Genomic DNA, 16397 nt, shown 5'->3' with positions numbered 1-16397 from the left:
TGGCCTCAGCCAATCCCTAACTGCTTCTACCTTAGCTATATCTTCTATAATCTCATCTCCACTAACAATGTGTCCCAGGAGTGTCACTAGTTGTAACCAAAACTCGCACTTCTTAAACTTGGCAAATAACTGCTGCTCCCTCAATCTATATAATACCAATCGGAGATACTGTACATGCTCTGCCTCTAAACGAGAGTAAACCAAGATGTCATCGATGAAGACAATTACGAACTGATCAAAATAATCCTTGAACCCCTGTTCATTAGATCCATAAATACTGAAGGGGCATTGGTCAACCCAAATGACATGACTAGAAACTCGTAATACCCATACCTCGTGCAAAAGGCCATCTTCAGAATATCCTCATCCTTAATCCTCAGCTGGTGATAAGCAAATCAAAGACCAATCTATGAGAATATCGTCTTACCCTGTAATTGATGAAACAGGTCGTTTATCCTCGGTAATGGGTAATTGATCTTGATAGTCCCATCCTTCTTTTTTACTAATAAAACTGGAGCACCCGATGGTGAGAAGCTAGTTCGGATAAATCCCATATCTAATAACTCCTATAACTGTAACTTCAACTCCTTTAACTCTGCCGAAGCCATTCTATATGGTGCCCTCGACACTGGTTCTATACCTAGTGAGAAATCGATCTCTTGGTGCGCTGGCAGTTCATGTAAGTCCTCAAGGAACACATCTAAGAACTACCATACCAACTTGGTCTCCTCTGGTCCCATTGGTATAAACCTAGTGGTGTCCACTAAACTAGCTACAAATCCTATACAATCTCCTTGTAATAGGTCTCTAGCCTTCAATGTTGATATCATAGGAATGTGTGGTCCATCAAATTGCCAAGAAAAATGAAGGGCTGCTCACCCTTTGGCTCAAAAGTCACCATTTTCTTCTTACAGTCTATACTCAACCCATACTTGACTAACCCATCCATTCCTAAGATCATATCAAAGTCGTTCATTCCCAACTCAATCAAATCCACTGATAATTCCTTGTTGTCCCCATCACTAGCAATGACCTAACCCATCTTCTAGAAACTACTAGCTAAACTGAAGGAAATAAAGTCCCAAATCCTGTAGTATAATAATCATAAGGCCTACAGAATCTATCAATCACTCTGCTAGAAACAAATGAATGTGTAGCACCAGAATCAATCAACACAGTATATGGAATGCCAGCACTAGATAGCTGACTTGTCACAACTAAGGGACTGGCCTCAGCCTGAGTCAAGGTGAACACTCGAGTTGGAGTCAAGCTGTCTGCCTTCTTTGATTCCTCTTTCTTCAAGGTCAGGTATTCTTTCTTGAGATATCCAACCACCCCACACATGTAACATGCCTTCGCCCAAAATTCACCCAAATGGTACTTCCTACACCTAGCAAACTTTTGGTAACTCCGCCATGTATCACGGTCGCCCTAGGCACCCCAACCCCTCCTATCATGACCAACATTGGTCAAGATGTCAAGGGTCTTCCACTTCTGATCACTACAGCCACCGCCCCTAGCATATTGATAACTCTTGAATAAAGAGTTATTTCATGTGCTTTTGAACTTATAATTGTAAAAAATCCGTGGGTGATGTTAGTTTATTTTTAGCTTTTGTAGCTAACTTTGGTGTTTTTATGATCTTAATTAAGTTTAATTATTTTTGTAGCTTTTAATAGCTAATGGGTTAAAGATAGTAGTTTCATGGATAAATATTTGCACAACGAATGAACTAACATATGAAACTATTTAAATTGAATTATTGATGGCTGAATTATCAGGTTTTGTTGCAGCAGAACTAATTTTGCTGAAGCATTTTGATCAGGCAGTTTTTTGACACATAGAACACGTGGCAAGTTAATGGGTGAGCTGGAATATTGGCTCACGTGGCAAGGGCAGAAAGCATCAGTCAACACTCGGGAGAAAATGACAAAAGAAAAGAGGAATTCACGTTTTTAGAGGAAAGAGGCAATATTGTACTTTTTGGGGAAAAAGGAGGAAACCTAGAATGCACATAATGAAGCATCAGCCAAATTGAGAAAGAAGGCAGCCATTTTTGAAAAGAAAAACCAGCAAACAAAAGAGAGATACTCAAAACTCAACAAGGAAGAAGGAGGACGAACAAAGAAAGCCCAAGCATCATTTTGGATTTGTTCTTTCTTCTATTCCTAAACTTTATCTTTATATTTTCTAAGTGATTTTTGAGTCTGAATATTATGGGCTGTTTTGATTGTGGATTAATTTTTATTAACTCAGCCATGAACTAATTTTTAGCTGGCTTGAATTATTGATGAACCGTATGTTATAGTCTAGCAATATCTTGCCCTTTATTTTAGTAAAATCTCTCTTGTTCATTCAAGTGTGCTTATATTAATTTCTTGTTGTTGTTTGGCCAGCAATGGCAAGTTATTTAATTATGTTTAGGGATGAAAGATTAAATGTAATTAGAAGAACTTCGATGATGAAAGTCATAATCTAGGTTAGGTTATGTTAGTAAGTAACATAGGGATGTGTTATTTGCCTTGTGTAACTTTTGAGAATTAAACTTTGAATTGCATTCTTAAATCTTATTTTGCATAGGAATATGTTTAATTAGGTAAAATAATTAAGGTCATAAAATTTGGGAAAGTTTTATGAGTGTTTAAATGAATTCTTATTAACCTGGGAGTTTTGCTAGAATATTGCTGTCGCAATATGTCCGCAATCTGTTCAGGATGATTAATATATGGGAATTCAAAAATTCAAGTCCATTTTGCAATCCATATATTTCTCTCAATTTTCTTGTTTAGTTCAGTTTTAATTCCAGTATTTCCATCTTTTTAATATTTTGTTTAGCCTAAAAACAACCCATTTGATTTTTAGTACTTATAAGTTGTTTAGTAATTGTTTTTCTTATTTTTTTTCTAATTTTCAATCCCTGTAGAGGCGATTACTTATCATTATATTACTTGTGTGATTACGTGCACTTGCATATTTAAAATCAAATATTAATTTATCACAACAAGTTTTTGGCACCATTGCCGAGGATTGGAATTAGAAATTTTTGTAATATCAATTACTTGCAATTTATTATTTTTCTTTGTTGAGCTGACTTTATTTGCTTGCTCTTGTGTTTTCTCAGGTGATTTACTATATGAACAAGCAAGAAGACATTGAACTAGCTCCTATTGACCCTGAGATTGAAAGAATAGTTAGAAGAAGACTAAGGGCACAATGGGCTCAAAACAATCTTAATATGGCTGAAGAGGTTGAAGAAGTTGAGGGCGCTAACAATGTCACTAACGCCATTGCTATGGTTGATGATAGAGAGAGAGACATACGGCAGTATGCTGGCCCAATGCTCAATGAGCTCAATTCGGGCATTGCTAGGCCTGAAATTCAAGCACCACAATTTGAGTTAAAGCCCATGATGTTCCAAATGTTGCAAATAGTGGGTCAATTTAGTGGGCTGCCTACTGAGGATCCTCATCTTCATCTTCATTCATTTTTGGAGGAGAGTGATTCTTTCGAGCTACAAGGAGTGAGTGACAAGGCCCTAAAGTTGAAATTGTTCCCTTTCTCTTTGAAGGAACGAGCTAGAGCTTGGCTCAACACCCTTCCTCCCGACTCACTGACTACATGGAATGAGTTGGCTGAATTTTTTTTGATGAAGTTCTTTCCTCCCAACAAAAATGCCAAGTTTCGCAATGAAATCATGTCATTTCAATAGCAGGAAGATGAATCATTTTGTGAAGCTTGGGAGAGATTCAAGGAGTTATTGAGAAAGTGCCCACATCATGGGATCCCACATTGTATACAAATGGAAAAATTCTATAATGGGCTCAATTCTTCCACTCACATGGTGTTATATGCTTCAGCTAATGGGGCAATTCTCTCTAAGTCCTACAATGAAGCCTATGAGATTTTGGAGAGGATAGCTAGCAACAATTATCAATGGTCCAATGCTAGAGCTCAACAAGTAAAAAAGTGGCTGGTATACTTGAAGTGAATGCATTGATAGCTTTGACCACTCAAGTTTCTTCAATGACTAACCTTCTCAAGAACATGAGTTTAGGGGGAATGGTACAACCAGCTGATGTGGGACAAGTTGCCAATGTACCTTGTGTTTATTGTATAGATGGGCACACATTTGAGAGTTTTCCTTTGAATCCCGCTTCAGGTTTTTATGTGGGGAATCAAAATGCCAACCGAAATAACCCATATTTGAACTCTTATAATCTGTGGTGCAGGCAGCATCCAAACTTCTCATGGGGGGTCAAGGAGCTGGTTCAAGCAGAGCACCAATGCAAAACAAGCCTACATATCCACCAGGGTTTTCCCAACAACAACCAAGAGCTCAACCACCTCCTCCTCAAGTGTCCCAATCAAGCTCTTTGGAGAGTTTAATGAAAGAATATATGGCCAATAATGATTCTATGATTCAGAGCCAAGCGGCATCCTTGAGGAACTTAGAAATTCAAATGGGGCAGCTAGCTAATGAGCTAAGGAATAAACCACAAGGCACTTTGCCTAGTGATACTGAAAAACGAAGGAAAGATGGTAAGGAGCATTGCAAGGAAGTTACCTTGAGGAGTTGTAAAAATATGGAATCGACTGAGGAGAATCGTAAGAGAACAGTGAGCCCACTTCAATCCAAACTAGTGTGGAAAAGGGAGAAAAAGCGGTGAATTAAAAAATTTTAAATGCTGATCCTGAAGCAATTGCTACAGCAATTCCTCAGCAAAATGCTACTGAGAAGCCTATGAGCAACCCACCTCCACCATTTCCTCAGCGCTTTCAAAAGCAGCAACAAGATGGTCAATTCCGGAGATTTTTATATGTTTTGAAACAACTTCACATCAATATACCGTTGGTGGAAGCTTTTCAGCAAATGCCCAACTATGGGAAGTTTTTTAAGGATATTTTAACTAAGAAGAAGAGGCTTGGTGAATTTGAAATGGTGGCATTGACTGAAGGTTGTAGTGCTATATTGAGGAATAAAATTCCTCCTAAATTGAAGAATCCGAGCAGCTTCACAATTCCTTGTTCTATTGGTGGTAGAGACGTTGGGAGAACACTTTGTGACTTGGGGGCTAGTATCAATTTGATGCCCATGTCAATTTTCAAGAAGTTGGGGATTGGAGAAGCAAGATCAACCACAGTCACTTTGCAATTAGAGGATCGCTCTATGGCACACTTGGAAGGAAAAATTGAAGATGTACTTGTGTAAGTTGATAAATTCATTTTTCTGACTGATTTCATCATCCTTGATTATGAAGCGGATAGAGATGTTCCTATTATCTAGGGTTGGCCATTTCTAGTTACCGGGAGGACCTTGATTGATGTACAAAAAAGGGAGCTTACTATGAGGGTGAATGACCAACAAGTGACTTTCAATGTGTTCAATGCTATGAAGTTTCCAGATGAGATTGAGGAATGTTCTAGGCTAAGTGTAATTGAGTCTATTGTCGCTAAAAAATTCCACAATGAAGCTTTTAAAGATGGAGTGGGGGTGAGGTCACTTGTAGAGCTTGAAGACTTAAGTAAAGAGGAAGAAAGCCAAGTTAGATGGGTGGAGTCAAAGCAGCCCTTTGCTAAATTTAGGAGGCCTTTTGAGTCATTGAACTTTTCAGAAGGAAATTCTAAGCCTCCTAAGCCCTCTATTCAAGAGCCACCAAAATTAGAGTTGAAGCCATTGCCTAGTCACTTGAAATATGCTTATTTGAGATATAATGAAACTTTGCCTGTGATTATTTCAGCCATGTTAGGAGCTGAAAAAGAGCAATTGTTGCTGGCTGCTTTGACAAAACATACAAGGGCCATTGGTTGGAGCATGGCGGATATCAAGGGTATAAGTTCCTCATTTTGTTTGCATAAAATTCTCTTGGAGGATTGCTGTAATGATTCTGTTGAGTAGCAGTGAAGGATTAATCCTATCAAGAAGGAAGTTGTTTGAAAAGAGATAATTAAATGGCTTGATTATGAAATTTTTTACCCAATTTCAGATAGTTCTAGGGTCAGCCTGATTCAGTGTGTTCCTATGAAAGGTGGAGTCATGGTGGTGGCTAATGAAAATAATGAGTTGATCCCACAAGACAAGTGATGGGGTGGCATGTTTGTATGGACTATCAGAAGTTGAATAAGACTACTCAGAAAGACCACTTCCCGCTGCCATTCATTGATCAAATGCTTGATTGATTGGCGGGAAAGGATTTTTATTGTTTCCTTGACGGGTATTCTGGCTGTAATCATATTTCCATCATGCCAGAAGACCAAGAGAAGACTTCCTTTACTTGTCCTTATGGCACCTTTGCCTTTAGAAGGATGTCGTTTGGGTTGTGCAATGCCCCCTCCACTTTCCAACGTTGTATGATGGCGATATTTTCAAATATGGTTGAGAAGTCTCTTGAAGTCTTCATGGATGATTTTTTAGTATTTGGGGAGTCTTTTGACACTTGTTTGGCTAACTCGGAGCAAGTTTTGGTGAGATGTGAAGAAAGAAATTTGGTACTCAATTGAGAAAAATGCCATTTCATGGTGCAAGAAGGCATTGTGTTGGGGCATAGAATTTCTAACAAGGGAATAAAGGTGGATAGAGCAAAGCTGGAAGTCATTGAAAAATTACCACCGCCTACTACAGTCAAGGGGATTATAAGCTTTTTGGGACACGTGGGCTTCTATAGGAGGTTTATAAAATATTTTTCAAAGATTTCTAAGCCCATTTGTTCTTTGCTTGAGCGAAATCGAGCATTTGAGTTCACCAAGGATTGTCAAGAAGTATTTGTGACTATGAAAAAAGCTCTTACCACTACACCAATCATTGTAGCCCCGGATTGGTCTCTTCCCTTTGAATTGATGTGCGATGCTAGTGACTTTGCTGTGGGTGTCATACTTGGACAGCAAAAAGAGAAGGTTTTTCATTCCATTTACTATTCAAGCACAACATTAGTCGATGCTCAATTGAACTATACCACCACCGAGAAAGAGCATTTGGCGGTGGTTTTTACTTTTGACAAGTTTAGAGCTTATCTTGTGGGGACTAAAGTGGTGGTTTATACAGATCATTCAGCGATCAAGTATCTAATTGCCAAGAAGGATGGTAATCCAAGACTTATTCGATGGGTGTTTCTTCTTCAAGAATTTGATTTGGAAATTCAGGATAGAAAAGGAACGGAGAACCAAGTAGCTAACCATTTATCTAGACTTGAACCTGGAAGTGAAAAGCAAAATGAAGAGCCTATTAAAGAGACATTCCCTGATGAACAATTGTTGGTTGTGAACCAATTCACTGCACCATGGTACGCTGATTTTGTCAACTATTTGGTGAGTGGTTTCCAGCCACCTGATTTGAATAGGCAGCAACTTAAGAAATCTTTCCTGATGTGAGATTTTATTATTGGGATGAGCCCTATTTGTACAAGCAATGTTCAGATTGAATCATGAGGCGTTGTGTGCCTAAAGATGAAGTTTATAGCATACTAGAGCATTGTCATTCAACTCCTTATGGTGGACATTTTGGTGGGCAAAGGACAACCACTAAGGTTTTTCAATCAGGGTACTTTTGGCCTTCTATCTTCAAGGATGCTCATGAATTTGCTAAGAGATGTGACCGCTGCCAGCGTGTTGGAAATATTTCAGCAAGGAGTGAAATGCCTTTGAATAGCATCCTTGAAGTGGAATTGTTCGATGTTTGGGGAATCCACTTCATGGGGCCATTTCCACCATCATTTGGAAATTTGTATATCTTGATGGCGGTTGACTACGTCTCTAAGTAGGTTGAGGCAGTGGCAAGTCCTACTAATGATTCCAAGGTGGTCATGAAGTTCCTACATAAGCATGTGTTCACCCGTTTTGGAACTCCAAGGGTGCTTATAAGTGATGAAGGCACCCACTTTGCGAACAAGATTTTGGCAGCTTTGTTAGCCAAATATAGTGTGAAACACAAGATTGCTACAACCTACCACCCTCAAACAAATGGTCAAGCCGAAATATCAAGGGAGTCCTAGTAGAATGGATTGGTCTCAACGATTGGATGATGCTCTTTGGGCCTAACGAACGGCTTTCAAAACCCCTTTGGGAATGTCACTGTATCGTTTGGTCTTTGAAAAAGCTTGCCATTTTCCCGTTGAGTTGGAGCATAAGGCATATTGGGCCACTAAGAAGTTGAATATTGATCTCCAAGCTACTTGACATGCTCGAAAGATACAGTTAAATGAGCTAGAAGAGATGAGGTTGTTCTCCTATGAAAATGCTAAGTTGTATAAGGAGAAAACTAAGAGGTGGCGTGATCAAAAAATTCAAGCTCGCGTCTTTGAGAAGGGGCAGAAAGTGTTACTCTTCAACTCTTGCTTGAAGTTGTTTCCTGGGAAGTTGAAGTCCCGTTGGTCAGGCCCATTCACAGTTGTGAAAGTTTACCCGTTTGGAGCAGTTGAAGTTCGGGAAGATCAATCCAGAAGGGAGTTTAAAGTGAATGGGCAGCGTCTGAAACATTATTAGGGAGGTAAGGTCGACCGCAAGAAGACCTCCATCACTTTGGAGGATCCTTAAAGCTAATTTTGTTTTGGGTTGTCAAGTGATTCAGGCACTAATTGAAAGACAACCCAAAAAGAAGAAGGTGCAAAATAAAAGTGTAGAAAAAAAATGAGGAGAAAAAGAAAGAAAAGAAAAGAAAAAAAATATATAAGTGTTTCGAATGATTTCAATTTTTGTAATTTTAATTCTATGTTATTGTGATGTTTTTGGAGTGGTTTTATGTATATTTTGGTGTTTCAGGTGTCAAGAAAGCAAGCAAATGGTGTTTCGGTTGTAACTTTCAGGGTCTCACGGTTTTGTGAAAGTTTTGCTTCAGCAAAATGCACGCAAATATTTACGAAAAAAAAAATGGGAGTTACGTCAAATTTGGGTTGCTGAAGCAAGACTTATGCAAAATGGTGGCAATCTGGGCAGGCTAAATTTTAGGTCGTGGGTTCATTCGAAAAGAAAAAAATAAAATAAATATATCTATATATTTATATATAATACTATATTGATATACATATATATTAATACATATATATATACAAAAAAAGGAGATACTATATATAAATATTACTACATTTCGATATACAAAAATATATATAATATCAATTATACGAAATATATATATGTTTATATATTATCAGTAAAAAATATATTATATAGAGCATATATGTATATGTATATCTATTACCCTAACCCATTTTCTTTTTCCGATCCCCTCACCCTCTACTCAGACCAATTTCATTATTTCCTTCACCATCGGCGCCACCCAGACCGAGAGCCACAGCCACAGCCACCACCCACCTCACAGCTCCACGAGACCATGCCCTGACCACCACCAGACCCTTTCAATGAACCGTCGGCCCTTTCCACCCATGGCCGCCGGAAAGAGTGAGTGCGAACCTTCCATCACCATCACGCTCACACACCCGCGGAGCCCCAGACGCGACCCAACTACCTCGGTGCCCAGGCGTCTCCAAGCCTTGGAACCCAGGCGCACCACACAGAGGTGCACCACCCAGGTGCCATTTGCTCGGGTCCCTTCGACCCTGTGCGCCTCCAGCCCATTCTAGGATCAAGGCCCCAGGTGTGCCTCTGCCCCGCTCTCACCTTTATCATCCGAGAGCTCAACTGCCAGTTTGGTCAGCCGCACCCCCAGTCCAAGCCTAGGCGTCTCCAAGCCGAAGCCCCTAGCACACTCGTTTTCAGAAATTTTGCTCAGCCTCGACCAACACTCTCTCGGTCTAGAACATCCATTTTCATTGCCTTTGTCTATTGAGTGTGCTTATTTGTGCTAAGTTGGGTTCATTGCTAGTGCTTGATTTTGGGGTCAGCCATTGGAAAAATCTGCTGGCATTATTGTTCACGGACTGTTATATTGTTTGGTTGAGCTGTGTTCTATTGGAATTTTGGGGGGTGACCTACTATTATGAGCTGTCTTATTCAAATTTCGTTGTACTGCTTTGTTACTTTGGTGCTCTAATTTTCCCAGCAGATATATTCAGTGTGTGGGTGCCAATTCATTTTATCGTGTGGCTGCCTTGTGATTTAGCTGCACCCTTTTTGCCGAAATGACCATTAAAACATGAGCTCAGAGACACAAACCCAAACCAACCTCTACCCCAAAACCTACCAAAAGGAAATCCAAATCCACCACTGCCCCACCAAAAGCCCCACAAATTCCCACTGCCCCATTACTCTTTCCTTCCCCAGCAACTATAAATGATCCTACCCCACCCACCACTAGATCAACACCAACCCGACCCAAATCCAAAAGAGCCGCCTAACAAGCAGCAACCACACATCCTCCCAAGAAACAAAGGACCTCCACTACCACCAAAGCTGCCTCCCAGCCAAAACTTAGTGTTGTACCAACCCCATCAACCAAGAATACCTCGGTCCCTTTAGGCCCTACTAAAAAGTTTTTTTCTCCTCAAACTAAGGCACAGTATGAATCCATTAAAACCAAAAAGTATCTCCTAGAAAAAGGATTCTTACCAACCACTGTTGAGGTGCCTAAATTTATCAGTTGTGTCATTGAGCAACACAATTGGGAGGTTTTTTTGTCAAAAACCGGCACATGCTATCATCCCATTGGTGCGAGAGTTTTATGCCAACATAGCCTCTTCTGAGAACTCTAAAGTGATTGTTTGAGGCAAGGTTGTCTCCTTTTCTGGTGAGGCTATTAATTCACTCTTTGGGTTAGCCAGTGTTGATTGCGATGTATGTAATGAGATGGTCTTGGCCCGTTCACCAGAAAACTTTGACAAGGCGCTGCAGCAAGTCGCATCCCCCGGTGCTCAGTGGTGTATCCCTTCTGGCAGTGTGAGCACTCTATTGCACACCTCTCTCTTGCCAGAAGCTGGAGTGTTGTTAAATTTTCTCAAATGCCCATTGCTGCCCACCACGCATGACACTACGATGTCCAAGGAGAGGGTGCTCTTACTATACTGTATGCTGGCTGGTTTGAGTATCAATGTGGGCCAGTTGATCTCCAGGTAGATTACTAGCTATGCTAAGAAGAAAAAGGGAATGTTGTTCTTTCCATCACTCATCACACAGCTGTACATCTGAGCTGGGGTGACTTTTGCTTCCACAGAGGATGTACTCTTCGAGTGCCGAGACATCGACTTCGCTATCACTGGTCAGAGTCGCGCGTCTGCCTCAGCAGCTGGGCCATCCACCATGCCTCCACCAGCTCCACCCCTTGCTCCTGCACTCATCGACCTCATTGCTTAGCAGAGGGAAATTCTTGGACGGCTAGTGTCCCTGGAAACTCAGTAGCATGACTAATGGAATTACGCTAAACAGCAGGATGCCGCGCTCATCAAGTCCCTTCAGCGGAACTTCACCAAACCGACTGATGCATTTCCATTGTTCCCCAACTCCATCTTGGAGGCTTGGACCGCTCCAGTTGTTCATGATCACCCTAGTCCTATGGATACTGATTTTGAGGACTAGGTGGATGGAGCCTCTTTAACCCACCTTTTGATTTGTAGTTAATATTTTGTACTTAATTACTGTTTTGAACTATCTTGTTGTTTACCTTTCATTGTCTATTGTTTTGTATTTCTTCTGTGTTGTCTTGTTGATTGTTATGTTCTTGTCCTGTTGTTTAGTTAATCTTTTAAGGATACTATTTGCTTTTGTTCATGTTTAGACTCAATGACAATTTTGCAACACTTTAAAAATACTCTTAAGCTGAATGTCTTTCCTTCTTAACTTTTAAACTAAATTCTTTGGGTGTGAATGTTGTAGCAAATGATTGATGAGAGTGTTTCTCCGTTTAGTATGTGCATAGCTTGAATAAAAAATTTTGAGACCCTAAAAAGAGCTAGTTTCTTGTGAGAGCTTAAGTTTCTAGAATTAGTTAGTGATTTCCCTTGAGGCAAAATCCTAGACAACACCAAACCGATGACATGATTTAGGCCATCCTTGGACTGTTTGAGCCCTTGAAGCCTACCTTGTATACATTTTTATCCCTAGTCACCCCATTGAGCTTAAGTGTCACTTTTCTTTCTTAGCCACTATTTAGCCTAGCTTTACATACATATGATCACCTCTATTCACCACACCCTTTTTGCACCTTGGCCTTTCTAGGATTTATTTGTTGTGCATTTTGGGTGGTTGAGTTGAGTTGAGTGGATGACAGAAAATTGGGTGAGCATTTTCCTTTTCTTCTTTCGTTTGTTTTAACCATTGCGGACAATGTTGATTTTAAGTTTGGGGGGAGAGTGTGTTCTCAATTTTCTCGTTCTCTTTCCATCTAGTTATTTATTTTCATTAAAAAAATTAAAGAGTGCACTCCCTTGCATCAAAGCATCTAAAAAAATCAGAAAAGAAAAAGAAAGCAAAAAGTGTGTATGTTTGTAAATAAGTTTGGGGGTGTAACTCTTCAAATAAAAGAAAAAGTTGTTTTAGTTTTTGTCCTTGTCTTTGTATGTTAGTAATAAAGGCTAGTGGCAAGATTTATATTCTGTTGTGGGGTTTTCTTTGGGGGAAATTAATGTGTGCATTTATGTATTTAGGTCCTAGAAAGATTGGGGTGCTTAGGGTGATTTGGGCCAAAAATTTATCTCTCTTATCTTACATTCACCCAAGCCTATCATTACAAGCTTGATAAAGTCCTATTGATCTTTGGTTTGGTGTTTGTCTACATTTGTGGAGAGGGAATCACTAAGTAACTTATGGAGACATTATTTAAGCTTGAGGACCAAGGTCTAGCTTAATTTTTGGTGATTGGAATTATTTAGGAAAAGCTATGCATGCACTAAAGGGTGAAACATTTGATTCATAATTTGGCAGCAACATTTATCCTTAAAGAATTTTGTTTAAAACTTGTGAAAGATTGAAATTCAGCCTCTCTTATTAAAAATAAAATTTCCTGAGAGCTTTCCCCTTTTTATCATTGGCATAGCAAAGTTTGTCCACTGTTATTGTGATTTGTCTTTGTTGTTTCCTTGCCTTTTGTTGTTTAGTTTGTGCCTTTTGTGTCTTTTTGTTATTTGTATTTTGTTTTTACAGTCATCACTCGAGGACGAGTAATGTCGTAAGTTTGAGGGTGTGATAACTCTTGAATAAAGAGTTATTTCATGTTCTTTTGAACTTATAATTGTGAAAAAACGTGGTGATGTTAGTTTATTTTTAGCTTTTGTAGATAACTCAGGTGTTTTTATGATCTTAATTAAGTTTAATTATTTTTGTAGTTCTTAATAGCTGATGGGTTAAAGATAGTAGTTTCATTGATAAATATTTGCACAAGGAATGAAATAACATGTGAAACTATTTAAATTGAATTTTTGATGGCTGAATTATCAGGTTTTGCTGCAGCAAAATTTTTTTGCTAAAGCATTTTGATCAGGCAGTTTTTGGGCACATAGAACACATGGCAAGTCAATGGGTGAGCTGGAATATTGGCTGAGGTGACAAGGGCAGAAAGCATCAGTCAACATTTCAGAGAAAATGACAAAAGAAAAGAGGAATTCACGTTTTTAGAGGAATGGGGACTTATTGTACTTTTGGGGGAAAAAGGAGGAAACCTAGAATGCACTTAATGAAGCATCAGCCGAATTGAGGAAGGTGGCCACCATTTTTTGAAAGAAAAACCAGCAAAGAAAAGAGAGAAACTCAAAAATCATCAAGGAAAAAGGAGGACGAACAAAGAAAGCTCAAGCATCATTTTGGATTTGTTCTTTCTTCTATTCCTAAATTTTATCTTTATATTTTCTAAGTGATTTTTGAATCTGTACTTTTTATAGGCTGTTTTGAGTGTGGATTAATGTTTATTAACTCAGCCATGAACTAATTTTTAGGTGGCTTGAATTATTGATGAACCCTATGTTATAGTCTAGCAATTTATTGCCCTTTATTTTAGTAAAATCTCTCTTGTTCATTCAAGTGTGCTTATATTAATTTCTTGATGTTGTTTGGCCAGCAATGACAAGTTATTTAATTATGTTTAATTCTAGAAAGATTAAATGTAATGAGAAGAACTTGGATGACACAAGTCATAATCTAGGTTAGGTTATGTTAGTAAGTAACAAAGGGATGTGTTATTTGCCTTGAGTAACTTTTCAGAATTAAACTTTGAATTGCATTCTTAAATCTTATTTTGCATAGGAATATGTTGAATTAGGTAAAAGAATTAAGGTCATAAAATTTGGGAAAGTTTTATGAGTGTTTAAATGAATTATTGTTAACATGGGAGTTTTGCTAGAATATTGGTGCCGCAATTTGTCCGCAATCTGTTCAGGATGATTAATATAGGGGAATTCTCTTAATTTTCTTGTACAATTCAGTTTTAATTTCAGCATTTCCATCTTTTAATATTTTGTTTCGCGTAAAAACAACCCATTTGATTTTTAGTACTTATAAGTTGTTTAGTAATTGTTTTGCTTATTTTTCTATTTTGCGATCCCTGTGGAGACGATTTACTTATCTTGTGTGATTATGTGTACTTGCGTATTTAAAATCAAATATTAATTTATCACAACGAATATCTTACAAATGGAGGCACTGTACTCAAAACATACCGTCATGCAGCACTCTCCCTCCATATCTTGTTCTCCACCTCCTTAACTGTGAGGACCTTCTCAACCACCTGAGCATAAGTAGTCTCCCCAAGTACTGATGTTATCCACACATCACGAGCTATCATAGGATTTAGCCCACGATCAAATCTGTCTTGCCTAAATCCATCTGTTGCTATTAGATCAGGTGCGAACTTTGCAAGGCTATCGAATTTCAATGCATACTCCGTAACTGTCATGTTTCCCTGCAACAAACGGTAAACCCGTTCACCTTTGTCGCCCTAATGATATTACTTAGAACTTTTGGTTGACCAGATCTCTAAACTCATCCGAGCCCATGGTAGAAACATCACGAGTCTTGGATGCCACCTCCCACCATATACAGGCATCATTTATGAACATAAAGGTGGCACAAGCCACTCTGTCATTACCTACCACCCTTATAAAGTATAAGGTGGAGATAATCAGCCTCATCCACTGTTTAGCCTTAAGGTGTTTTGGTCGTCCCTCAAAGATTAGATGGTGTTGTTTCCTGAATCTTTCATACAGCAGCTCTCACCTATTCTAAATCTTAGGATGTTGTACGGCTGGTGCCACAACAGGTGACAAGTCTGGTGCTGCGTTCCCTAGCGGAACTGGTTCTTTCAAAAGGCGAATCGCTTCCTCATGATTATGAATTCTAGCTTGCATATAAGCAAGCATCGACTGCCAGTTCTCAAGGACTGGTAGAGGGTTCTGACCCTGATTTTCATCTATAGCCTTGATCTCAATGTCAGCTAGTCAAAATGATCACCTTCGAGGCAAAACTATGAAAGTATATCTGCAATCAACGACTCGACTGATCAGGCAATGATAATTGTTTTTAGAAGTCACCCCACGGTCCAATGCCAACAATCAAGCAAAATATGCAATCACAATGCTAACAAACATTTCAATGATACTAAAATAAATCAACAATGCTAATAAGCATGCCTTTTCATGTAAACATGGTGGTCAAGGGCCAGGCCATATCACTATATCTCATGCTTCCTTTTAAATAGAAAGATCACACATTTTTATTTCATTTGAGTGGTTAAGCATATAATCACATATATAGTTACCAAAGCCTGAGTCGAGCTTGTCTTAATGGTGAGTGTACATGCCCAGCCAGTATTTAGGAACCCTTAAACGTAGATTGCTCTGATACTACGTCGTAATGCCCTAGATAGCCAAGACCATTACACTATGTATTCTAAATAGTGTTGAAAATTGCTAATCAAGTCATTTAGATTTTGATCATAGGAATAGTTATTTTCATTAAAAATTTTGAGTGTGTACACAGGATCCAAAAATTAAGTGTTTACAAAGCATTTAAAACTCTTAAAAATTTGTACAATGTAAGCCAGCCTAAGCGGCAAATTATGATTTGGCTATAGTACCTATTGATCCCTCGGCCGTGACGGTCGAGTAGCTGCAAATGTACACACTGCCCCTAAAGCTCTCCAACTCATGAATGGTCCAACTTTCTCTTCCTCTTCCATGCACCACATAGCATCCGTAAGCCAAGGTTCAACAAGAAAAACTAAATCAACAAATACCAATGAGAAATAGTATATAAACAATTAACTTAAGTCGACAAATTCAATAAGAAACATAATATAAGCAACAAGCTTAGCAGTAATAATCTGCTCATAAAACCATACAATCCAAGTTAACAATCAATAATATAAACAAATGCAAATGACACTTCTGTATATTTAGGTGACGTTCAGGCCTGGCTCACTTTGGCCAAACTCTCAAATCTTACGGCTGAACCTAGCTTTCTTAGGCCGAACTACGTTCCGCAAGCTTGACGTCGGCCGTAGCTCCCTTAGGCTAGACTTTTAATATATT

The 16397-nt window shown here is 38.9% G+C and overlaps 1 non-coding gene across 1 annotated transcript; it reads right to left on the bottom strand.

The window, feature by feature from the left end:
• Positions 1 to 3676: 3676 nt before the first annotated feature.
• Positions 3677 to 3783, bottom strand: LOC133833537 (small nucleolar RNA R71). The gene has a single exon (XR_009892913.1). It is a non-coding gene; the product is annotated as a small nucleolar RNA R71 (small nucleolar RNA).
• Positions 3784 to 16397: the final 12614 nt, after the last annotated feature.

Source organism: Humulus lupulus, chromosome 4, assembly GCF_963169125.1.
Source record: "Humulus lupulus chromosome 4, drHumLupu1.1, whole genome shotgun sequence".
Lineage (NCBI taxonomy): Eukaryota > Viridiplantae > Streptophyta > Magnoliopsida > Rosales > Cannabaceae > Humulus > Humulus lupulus.
Note: the sequence above shows the minus strand (reverse complement) of the source record. Positions and strands in the feature narration are given on the sequence as shown.